This window comes from Miscanthus floridulus, chromosome 19 (genome assembly GCF_019320115.1).
Source record: "Miscanthus floridulus cultivar M001 chromosome 19, ASM1932011v1, whole genome shotgun sequence".
NCBI lineage: Eukaryota > Viridiplantae > Streptophyta > Magnoliopsida > Poales > Poaceae > Miscanthus > Miscanthus floridulus.
The window spans coordinates 60,030,445-60,042,731 of record NC_089598.1 but is presented as its reverse complement, the minus strand read 5'-3'; positions in this window follow the sequence as shown (position 1 = coordinate 60,042,731).

Below are 12,287 nucleotides of genomic sequence, written 5' to 3'. Positions count from 1 at the left end.
CTAAATACCCATTAAGGCTAAATGAGTAATGGCATGATATTGGTTTATAAAAATTGAGCACTTGTAGGGTGAGCTTGGAATCTATTGGATAGAGATAATGATTAGCTTAGTATTTTAGTCATTAGAGCAGCTTAGTAGCTTAGCATGTGTATTCTTATTTTAAGAGTTGTTGTTGCCAAAATACTAAGTGTTGCTTCATCATTGCATGCATGTAGAGAACGGGTTGGCGGAGATCATGACCATCGGAGATCATGAGTTCGAGGAGGTGATCGAGGAGTATGAGGAGGAGATCCTCATGTAGGAGGAGGTCCTAGAGTCCACCACTGACTGACTGAGCTGACATCGCGCCTACCCAAGGCAAGCCCCGGTGTATAACCCTTATTTTGAATAATCAATGGATATATATATGTGATGTGCATTTATGTTATAAGATTTATATTGAAACTACATGCATAGATAACCTACCTATGAGTCCTACTAGCATAGGTCGACTAGTTGCTATGCTTAGGCTATCGGTAGCATGAGTTACCTGTCGTTACTCACAATAGGTGATTATTATTATCACTCTTATGATAAAAATGGTGAAAAAGAAATGGACACGGGGTAGGGATATGGTACGGGTATTGGTGGGTGTAATAGGTTATGTCCCGTGGCCAACAGGGCATAGCTTGGTTACACTATTTTCCCTGTCCCTGTTGGTTAAGGATCATCCATTGCATTGAATTCTAGTTAGGTCACAGACTTATTATCCTGAGCATATACTTGCTTATGGGAGTGGGAAGACTCGTTGCTCTCTTGTCATGGGTTCTAGCTCTTTTTGGACTGACTAATTGGAGGCGGGGATGGTGGAGGGCTAAGCACCACACTGAGTCTGGGACTTAGGTGTGGGGGGCTTGGAGTCTAAGTTTGGACAGGGACCTAGACCCTTGACAGGAGAGTGGTGGGTTGGTCTTGCTTGTGCCTAGGGGTACAAGCGAAGCATATGTTTCAGGGTACCCAGCTGGGCTACATTGGTTCGTGAATCTCCGTGTAATACAATATGACTTGTATACAATCTAGCACCGTAGTAAGAACTAGAAGATGAAAGATGGTGAAATGGATCTGATTGCTCAACTCTTGCTTGAAAGTAGAACAGGTGCGTACATAGAATGGTTAGCATGAACTAATCGGGACTGCTAATAAGAAACATAGATAAGGATTTACTACTAGTAATGCTTTTTGCAAAAAGGAAACCTAACAAACCAAAAAGCCTATCATATCCTTTGGAGTCGGGAAATTATTCCCACTAGTCGGGTAAGTCTTGCGAGCACATTATGCACTCAGGGTTTATTTACCACTATTATAGGTGCAGCTTGAGGAATAGCTATTGTGTGGAGGATTCTTTTGGTGGGCACAGACAGATCCTTGTTTCTTACCGTTAGGTGTTTATTGTAATTCCGCTATTTAAATTCCGCACTCTGAACTTGGTATTGTAATAATGTATTTCTAAGAACTCTTGTTGTATGAAATGGACTAAGTATTGTAAACTCGTTCTCATTATTGGATCCGGGAGGAAAAACGTGGATTATTCGAGTTCTCCCTTGGGGTGTGCTTGATAGAACCGTCTAATGTAGCTTACTTTCGGGGTGCTTAGTGTCTGGTGGAAGATGAGCGCTTCCGGAAGCGTGCTATTTTGGGCGGTTCTACCACAGGTGGTACTAGAGCCAATAATGAGTCTATGAGTTTCATAACTCTTTTCAAAACCTAAAATTTGACCAACAAAAGTTTGCGAAAAGTAGGATGCGATAAAATTATGTAAATAAGTATAAGCCCTAGTAATATGGTCTATCTAGGATAGTGGCACTGATTTTACCTAATCAATTTTCTGCAGGTACACTAACTTACATCGCGTAAGAATCGTTTAGCAAGTAGAAAGCGAGTGTACGATTGTGCCAAAAAATGTTGTGAATATCGCTATATTCCGGCTTGAGTGAACGAGTAGGACGATGCATGCATCATGAAAAGAGAATCTTGCTTAAACTAAACTTCCCCACATGTATAAATTGGATTAGTGAATTGATAGGATAACCTAAAAGAATACTTAAATAAAAGTCTTATCATTTCTCTAAGTCTCTTGTTCCTAATCTGGAGGGTTATCCCTACTGGTTGGTTCATATCTGTTACAGATGAACCTAAGGTCTGGTCATGGGAGTACCAGTGCTGGGATGGGCCGTGGTCTTGGTTTATGTAACACCCTAGGTGTTTGGCTTCCACTAATTGCATTTCATTTCATAAACATGTGCCTCATCTATCTCATCATGCCATTGTTTCTGAAACATGCATATGCAACATTTTCAACTATGTGTGTTTCATACTTGTTTGCTTGGGAATGGTAGTAGTGCAACCTGTGAATGTAACATGAATTTCTCATACTTTGAAACATGGCAATATGGTAGTAATGTGACAAGTATAAAATGACAACAAAGTCCTGAAACATGTGAAACATTGCATTGCAACATTTGGGTGAATTGCTTGTTTTGTTGTTTCATCACATGTGATCATTTGAAATGGTATAACAATTGTGTAAGGTGGTTGATCATGGTCTAATACACCTTAACTACACTTAGGGAAATTGTTTGGACATGGTTCATGTAGATCAAAATGACAAAAATGCCCTCAAGTGGAGGTTTGACTGGAATTGACCCTTAGAGTGCCATAGTTTGACTGATTCAAAAGTCCAACTTAGGGATCTTGCATGGCTGTGCACCCTTTACCAAAGTTGTAGCTAATTTATCAAGGAACAAAAGTTGTTTTATGATCATCTCATGAAAATGGCTAGAACAAGCTCAAACATGGCCCACAAGTCAGAATTTCATGCTGATTTCATACTTAGAAATTTTCTAAGTCCTTAAGTGTTTTGCAGTTTCGTGTACCCAAAGTTTTCACCTTGTATCTCCCTAACAAAGCCAAACCAGCTCGAGCTCCAATGATAAGAGTTGTAGTTCACATATAGATGATCAACTTTGTTAACTATGGCATGATCTAAATCATCACAGATTAGGAGCTAATCATCGTCAAACTTGCTCTGTCAGTCATCATCGGTGATCTTTGAATCGCAATTTTCTAAAAACCGTCAGAGCCGCCGTGGCCGATCGGCGTAGGAGCCGCTCGCCGCGTGGCGTTCATGCGCTGCCGAGGTCTCCACGTCGTGCGTCCGCGCTCCAGAAGAGGGCCAGTGCCTGCCCGAACGCACCCGCCTGCTCCATTGCTTCCCTCTCGCCTTCTCCGCGCGCAGCACCGAGTCCGCAGCCACCCTCCATTCGCGACCGAGCGTCGCTATCGTCGTGCACGCTCATCGCTGCAAAAATGCGCTGGCCATCTCGTTCCTAGCCTCGCCGTGATCCCCTCTACCTCCTCCACCCCACCGTCGATCCAATTGTGCCTTGGTAAGGGCGAAATCACAGTTTCCTTCCACCGCCGCCATGGCTGACCTCGCCGGCATTGTTGCTCCACGTGGCCTGTCGCCACCGTGGCCTTCCCGACCTATCTCTTTCTCGTGCTAGGTCCTAGGAGCGCTGCTGAAGCTCGTAGGGTCACCCATTCGAGCCGTAGTGCTATAGCCTCGCTGGAGCCGACCATGCCATGGCCGCGCGCCGCTGTGCTCGTCGCCAACCCCGGTAGCCACGGCAATAGCAGCGATTGAGGACACCGCTAGATGCGCACGGGCAAGGCGACCGTCGTAGCACCGCTGACCTCGCCGGAGGAGCCACCGGCGACGAGCTATGCCACCGTCTCCTTCTCCTCCCCTGCTTGTCTCTCTGTCACGTGGGACCCGCACGTCAGTCGCTGACGCACGCAGGCGGGAGCCTGGCTGGGCCATGCCGTTGCTGGGCTGCGCTTGCGCACGCGTCATGGGCCACCATTTCTTCGGGCCGGCCCACCAGTAGTGAATTGGTTCTCTTATTTTGTTTTGTTTTATTATTTCACAGATTTGTGTACATATTTAAAAATATGTAGCTCTTAGATGGTAGATCCAAATGATGTGGTTCTAATTTTGTTGAGTTCATGATAATGTCTAGTTTCTACTAAAAATATAATCCATGCCATGTTCTGTTATGAAAATGGGAGTTTCTATTTATCTCTTTTAATCATGCAAGAAATAGGGGTAATTATATCTTTTTCTAGGTAGCTTCAAATAGCATGAAAATTTTATGGTGTATTGATCATATCATGAATATCTTGTAGTTAAATTTTCATAAATTTTGGACACTGTTTGTAGGAGATAGAAAGTTTTCTTATTTGCATAGGTGGATTTTGTGTGAATTTTCATAATTTTTCTATAGATCCAGTAAAGGTAAAAATTGGTGAGTGCTATTCTTATGCTAGAATGATACTAGGAAAAATAAGAAATCTATTGCTTGACACATTTCAATAGGGTTTCCTAATTATGCAAAAAATAGACATGCCACCTGTTATTTTGGATATAGCAAGTTCTGCTTGCTCAATGGCTTTGAAATTTTTATGGTAGTCTATGTGAAGCATGAGATAGCTACTGTAATTTTTGTAGATTTTTATGAATAGTTTTACTATATATTGCTTTAATAACCTAATTAACTAAATAAATTGGAAAAGGATATTAAATAATTTATTTAGAAGTTAGCACTATACTTTCTAGTGTTCCTCTAGTATGTGCAACAAGTTGGTAAACTTGGTTTGGTTAGATTAGGCTTTTGCATCATCATTAAATAATTAAGTTAGTAGCCCTGTCATTTCTGGATAGATTCTAGATTTACTGGAATTCGATTTGGTTAACGTAAGAATCATGCTGTGATGTTTACAATTGTTTTGTAGAGAATTTCATAAGCTTTCTAGAATATCCTCATGCAAGTCATTTGGAATTGTAGAACTCTGGTTGTGATTGAATTAAGGGACTACTTGTGTGCATATGAAACTTTAAATGTTGATTTATGTATGCCTTTACTATTTCTAAGTTTGTGGTAATGTTCCTAGGTGTTAGGCCTTTAATGGAAGATGAACATCTTTATCTTAGGTTATGCAAGTTAGGTAAGTTGATTTTGTTCTTTAAGTTAAGTTAGATACATGCTTAAAGTGATTGGAATAGAGCTATTTTACTCGGTAAACGGGTATCCAGTGATGTTTTCGTTAAACATTTACTGTGATTCATTCATCATGAGCATCATGTCATTCCTTATGCATCCATGATATTTATCTCATGCATCGACATGCAATAGGTGTACTGGAGGGAGTAACACTGCTGGAATTTGAGGAACTGAGCGAGCAGCAGCAGCCGACACCGGAGGTTCAGGAGGTGCAGCCTTTAGGAGAAGTGCCAGACGAGGTCGCCATTGAGTGCCCGGATCACCGTCCTTACAACTTTGTGAAAGGCAAGCCCCGGAGCATATTAAGCCTCCTAATTTCCGAAATGCAGTTACAGTATTATTGTTACATATATATATTGTTGCATTAAGTTTAGGTGTTGGATGCAAACACTTGCTGCATTGGTTATCCAATCCTTGTCCAGATATCATTACCCTGAATCCCATGTAGCTTAGGCTCATGTAGTGCTTAGCCCTACTTAAACACGGTAGAAGTTGGGTGATTTCCTGTGACCTGTGAGATATAGGAAGATACATATGGCACGGTTGGCTATATTTGCTATCGTGGAAAAGAACCAGTCTTAATTTGAAATGAAGACCGGACGGAGGCTTGCCAGTTTGCAGTGACTCCGTCTGTGTCGCTTAAGGACTGATTCTTGGAGCCTTTCCTATTCATGTTGAACGCATGCCTCTCTCTTAGTTGGCCGTGTCCAAAGATCGACCACGAAGCCGAGTAGCTCACCTCAGGCCGGGAGTCGATAAGTATAAAGTGCGCCTCGGAAGGGAGCCGTAGGCGTGAGTCCAAGGGCAGGTGATTTAAAAGTCCTGATCGTCCTGGCAGAAGGGTAATCCCTGAGAGTGCTGGCGCTGATCGAACCCGCGAATTTGGTTCCTGAGATGTCCCAAAGGTGACCCACGGCTACCCTTGCTAAGTATGCCAGGGTGAGAGTTAGGAATACCCCCTTAGCTGAGTTGTAATTCGATTCGAGTCGCCGTCTCTCCCGGTTAGTGAGAACTTGACGGGCTTATCTCCAATGTAGATACACTAAATAACCTAATGGTTCAGAAATGATGATATGATGATGACAGCCTTATTATACCTGCTATGGTTAATATTGTTTGCTCCTAATAAGTGAGTGCTCTAGTACAGGTGCTAATCTAGTGGACAGGTAAATAATGATAAGCTTGATGCTAAGTTTAAGTTGGTCACTATAATCATAAGCTCTTTTATGCAACTGTGTCAAGCTAGCCCACCTGAAAAGCCTTGCATGATCCTTGGTGTCTTTTATTTCTGGTTTTGACGGGTAAGTCTAGCTGAGTACCTTCTCGTGCTCAGGGTTTATCTCCCACCTGTTGCAGATGACCAGTTCTACTTTGGTTGCTGCAAGTACTGCCTTCTCCCAGCTGGGGATGAAGACTAGACTATTGGGCGCGGTCTCTACTAGTTCTCATCCCTGATAATGCTTTTGTGGGACATGACTCAGACTTGGCAATGTATTTGAAACTATGATGTTTTGTACTCAACTATGTTGCTTTCGCACACTCAAACTTGGTTTGTAATATGTTATTTGAACTCTGATGGATGTAATTCAAATGCTACTTGTGAAATGTTGTAACGAATGATGTGTTGTGTTGAATCACTACGATCTTGGTTTGTATGTCGAGAGTTGGTTGAAATCCTTCGTGATTTCCGGACTACCGGGATTATGGGAGCTTAAGTACAGGAATTTGATCGCTTTGGTGATTGTTTTTGTACTTACGTTCTTATGATTTGGTCGGTTCTGTTATAGCTGGTATCAGAGCAAGATTCGACACTAAACATGTCATTTGTGTATTTAAAACAAAAGTATTTGTGAAAATCCTAAATTAAATACTAAGTATTGCCAGTGGTCATATCCCTTATGCCCAAATAAGGACTCTTAGGTGGCTTATTAAAGTACTAACTTGGGGGTTCCTGCTTGTTTCTGTTTCGTCGTCCATATGGCGTGCTATTGTATGGATGCCATCCGCTTGGGTGGTAATGTATGGATCAAAATACCTCTATGCTCTGGTAAGTGGGAGTTGTGAGAGCATGACCGTCCAACCGTCGGTCTAGGGGAGAGTAGTTGTGGTTGCTCGCATACTTACATGTTCAATCATGTATCTATGAGAGTACTTAAATGTGGGTATCTATGATAGGTAGCTGTGATACTAGAGTATATGCATCAGGGGATGCATGTATGAAAGTATTTAGTTTACTGCTTACTTTTTTTGCATTTTGGGAAATTACGGGGCTGAAATGAAATTTTCTGCAGGTACACTAACAACGTATCGTTGTAGATCGACTAGCTACCGTATACGAGAGAACATATGTATGCCACTGTATATTCGCTAGCCTTTAAATTTTTCTAGGTTTGTGAGGACGTACGGATCGTGCATGCATCATGTTTAAGCATACATGGCATTTCTTACATTACTCCCTCCTTTAAAATATGATTGTCCCGATTAATTAAATTTCGTATCCCTTAAATGATTCTCTCCTTACGTTGCAACTTTTTGCTATAGATGGCGCGCATGAAACTCACTGCTCGCAAGTCTGCTGGAGGTAGGGCGCCTCATCACCGGTTAGCTCCTCGTGATCCCCGTCCTAAGCCTACTGAGGCGGAAAGGCTGAGGGCAGAGCTGGCCAAGGTGACTGCTGAGAGGAATGCGGCTCAGCACTGTTTGGAGCAAGTAACATAGGAATGGGACCAAGAGACCCTTGAGGTTCAGAGGTTGACAGTTGCTCACCGCAATTGTGAACGTATGTTGATTCACATGATGAACCAACGGAATGAAGCCTGGCACGAAGAGAATGTGTTGAGAGTGCGACAGGTGGAGTTAGAGCAGCAGTTGGCAGTTGCCGAGGAGTACAATGACCATCTCCATGAGGAGGTTCACCTGTTACACAATCAACTTCACCCTCGCCTGCCACCTGATGATGAGGATGAGATGGGTTCTGGTGTCATCATGGCTGAAGGTGATGATGACATGGAGGTCGATGGACCTGAGGATGCTCCACCTAATGAGGAGGAAGATGAGGAGTTAGAGCCTGCTAGTGATGAAGATGGAGGAGAGATCTTTGACACTGACTCTGAGGACGATGCGTAGTTTAGCTTACTACTTAGCTAATGCGCTAGAGCTAGTCTTTTGTTGATCCTCATGCATGAACGAGTAGCTTTGTAATAAGTTAATCGTTAGGATGTAATATCGGACCCTCTGTTATTTCGGATGAAAGTTTGGAACCACTATGGCTTGGATGTAACTTCTCAAACGTGTTATGCTCCACGTATGTGAGCTTTTGCTGAATTTCGTCTTTGCGGTCTATGGATCTCGTTGTTGGTTAAGTTCATCGCATTTATGTGTCAATTGATGCGCTTGATGAGTTGTGTGATTGTGATGAATGATTGTGCCTCTGTTGATTTTAAATGCATTCTCTCCAATGGAATCAGTTTGGCATAATTATACAATTCATCTACAAAAGTTTCCACATCGTCAGTGCTCATTGGCTATACCTTTTTGCAGATGGCTTATAACCTTCGTCGTGGTCGTAGCATGGGAGATGAGGAACAACCACCTCCTCCACTGCCCACACCAGCTGAGCTAATGCAGATAGTCGTGGAAAGTCAGCGCATGCTAGCTGAGGCTATGCGCCATATGGCTAACCGTGATGATCGGCATGTCCGCCAGGGACCCGAGCCGAACCAGTACAGCAGCTTTAAGGACTTCATGGACACAAAGCCTCCTATCTTTCGTGAGGCAGAAGAGCCATTACAAGCTGATGAATGGTTGAGCATGATAGAGCAAAGGTTTGGATTGCTCCGTTTGACTGAAGGAATGAAGGCTTCGTATGCAGGACACCAGCTCCAAGGCCCTGCAGGCTTCTGGTGGACCCATCACAGGACCACCTTCCCTGCTAACATTGAGATAGTTTGGGACCAATTCTAGATAGCTTTCCGGGGACACTTTATCCCTCCTGGTCTCATGGCCATTAAGCATACCGAGTTTATGAAGCTAACCCAAGGCAATAAGAGTCTTAATGAATACCTCTAGGCATTCAACAACCTAGCAAGGTATGCTCCCGAGTTTGTGGATACTGATGCTAAAAGAATAGCTAGTTTCAAGAGGGGACTTTCCCCTAAACTGATGAAGTCTATGGGTAACTGCAAGTGTGTCACCATCAATGAGTTTATCAGTGACACCCTGACCCAGGAGAACAATGATAAGATATATGCTGCTTCCAAGACCCGTAAAAGAAACTTTGAGGCAGGAGCTTCTCAGTCTAAGGCTCCAATGGTATCCAAGACCCAGTACCATCCACCCAATGCTAATGTCCGGTACCGCCCACCTCAGAAGAAGAATCAAGCTAAAACTGGTTTCCGCAAGGGGTACACAATTTCCTTGCCAAAGAATACCTCTGGGCAGGGCAGCTCCAATGCCCCACCAGCTAACAGGTAGTGCTGGAACTATAACCAGCCTGGTCACTGGGCAAATAAGTGTCCCTATCCTCCCAAGAATGCTCAAGGAAACGTCCGTCAGGGGCGTGTTCACTACACGACTGTGGAGGAAATTCCTGCTGGTGAAGTGGTCACCGCTGGTAAGTTCCTTGTTAATGATCACCCTGCAGTTGTGCTCTTTGATTCAGGGTGCTTCGCATTTCTTTGTGAGTTCTACTTTTGCGTCTATGCATAAGATGAATGTGATTACAATTGTCAAGGGTGGTTATTGTATTAGTGCTGCTGTAAATAATATCATGACTAACCAAGTAGTTAAGGATGTAAAGATTGAGATTGGGGATCGAGAGTTCCTTATGGATCTTGTAGTTCTACCGGGGGTAGGAATCGATGTAATCCTAGGAATGAAGTGGATGAGCGAGAATGGAGTGTTGATCGATACATCAACCCGTGTGGTAATGTTGAGGGATCCTGTGGATAAGAAGGGTTTTCTAGTGCAGTTACCTCGTGATATCTCTATCCACAATACGACCAATGCTACCCTAGCCAAAGCCATTGAGAATCTACCAGTTGTCTGTGAGTTTCTAGATGTCTTCCCTGATGACTTGCCTGGATTACCTCCGGACCGTGATGTAGAATTCAAGATAGAGCTTATTCCGGGTATGACTCCTATTTCTCGAAGGCCCTATAGAATGCCGCCCAATGAGTTGGCTGAGCTAAAGAGTCAGTTGAATGAGCTACTAAAGAAAGGTTTGATTCGGCCTAGTTCTTCTCCTTGGGGTTGTCCGGCTATCTTTGTGAAGAAGAAGGACGAGTCTCTACGCATGTGCGTGGATTATTGCCCCCTTAATGCTGTTACCATCAAGAACAAATACCCTCTTCCTCGCATGGATATTCTGTTTGATCAGCTCTCCAAAGCTAAGGTATTCTCCAAGATCGATTTGAGGTCTGGTTACCATCAGATCAAAATTCGTCCTGAAGATATACCTAAGACAGCTTTCTCTACTCGTTATGGCTTGTTCGAATACCTTGTCATGTCCTTTGGGTTGACAAATGCTCTGGCACACTTTATGTACCTAATGAATTCTATATTCATGCCAGAATTGGACAAATTTGTCGTGGTGTTTATTGATGATATCCTTGTATATTCTCAGAATGAAGAAGAGCATGCTGAACATCTAAGAATTGTTTTAACTCGGTTATGTGACAACCAGCTTTATGCTAAGTTCAGCAAGTGCGAATTCTAGTTGAACAAGATACCTTTTCTAGGTCATGTGTTATCTGGTGATGGAATTTTGGTTGACCCTACTAAGGTGCAAGAAGTCCTAGAGTGGAAGGCACCTACTACGGTCACAGAAGTCCAAAGTTTCCTGGGTTTGGCTGGCTACTATCGTCGCTTTATCCCGGATTTCTCAAAAATCGCCAAGCCCATGACTCGACTACTTCAAAAAGATGAGAAGTTTGTGTGGACTCCGAAGTGTGAAGAGGCTTTCCACACTTTGCAGACCTTACTAACCTCTGCTCCTGTATTGGCACAACCTGACATCGAGAAGCCTTTTGATGTCTACTATGATGCATGTGGCACCAGTTTAGGGGTGTGTTCTTATGCAGGAGGGCCGAGTAATTGCTTATGCTTCACGCTAGCTTCGAAAACATGAAGTCAACTATCCTACCCATGACTTAGAGCTAGCCGTGGTTGTTCATGCCCTGAAGATTTGGAGACATTACTTGCTGGGTAATGTGTGCAACATCTATACTGACCATAAAAGCCTCAAGTATATCTTTACTCAACCCGAGTTGAACATGCATCAACGGCGATGGTTAGAATTAATCAAAGACTAGAACCTTCAAGTGCACTTCCATCCTGGTAAGGCAAATGTGGTTGCTGATGCCTTAAGCAGAAAGGCCCATTGGAATTCCTTAGTTAGTGAAGACTTTCATCTGGCACACCTCCTTCATCCTATAGTACTCCACAATATCACTGTGGATTGCTCTTTGAGAAGTCGAATTATCGAACTCCAGAAGACTGATGTGGGTGTGTTTCACATCAAGCGGAAGATGAAAGAGAAAGAGACCAAGCACTTTAGGGTCAATGACAAAGGAATTCTCTGGTTTAATGATAGGCTTGTGGTACCCAAAGACAAAGAACTTAGAAATCAAATTATGACTGAAGCCCATTCTTCTAAATTGTCCATCCATCCTAGGTAGCAGTTAAATATATCAAGATCTCAAGCTATATTATTGGTGGACCAAGATGAAGAAAGAAATCGCAGCCTACGTGGCAAGGTGCGATAACTGTTGCAGAGTCAAGGCTATTCACATAAAGCCCGGATTATTGCAGCCACTCTCTATTCCTGGCTGGAAGTGGGAAGAAATTAGCATGGATTTTATTGTTGGATTACCCACTACCAAAAAGGGTTGTGATTCCATCTGGGTTATCGTAGATCGTCTAACTAAATCTGCTCACTTTATTCCAGTCAAGTCTACCTATCACCCTCACAATTATGCTGAGATTTACTTTCAACAAGTGGTACGTCTCCATGGTGTACCCAAATCCATTGTTTCTAATAGAGGACCGCAATTCATGGCTCGCTTTTGGGAGTGCTTACATCAGAATCTTGGCACTCATCTAATCTGCAGTTCTTCCTATCATCCACAAACATTAGGACAGACTGAGCGTGTTAATCAAATTCTTGAAGACATGCTTAGAGCTTGTCTT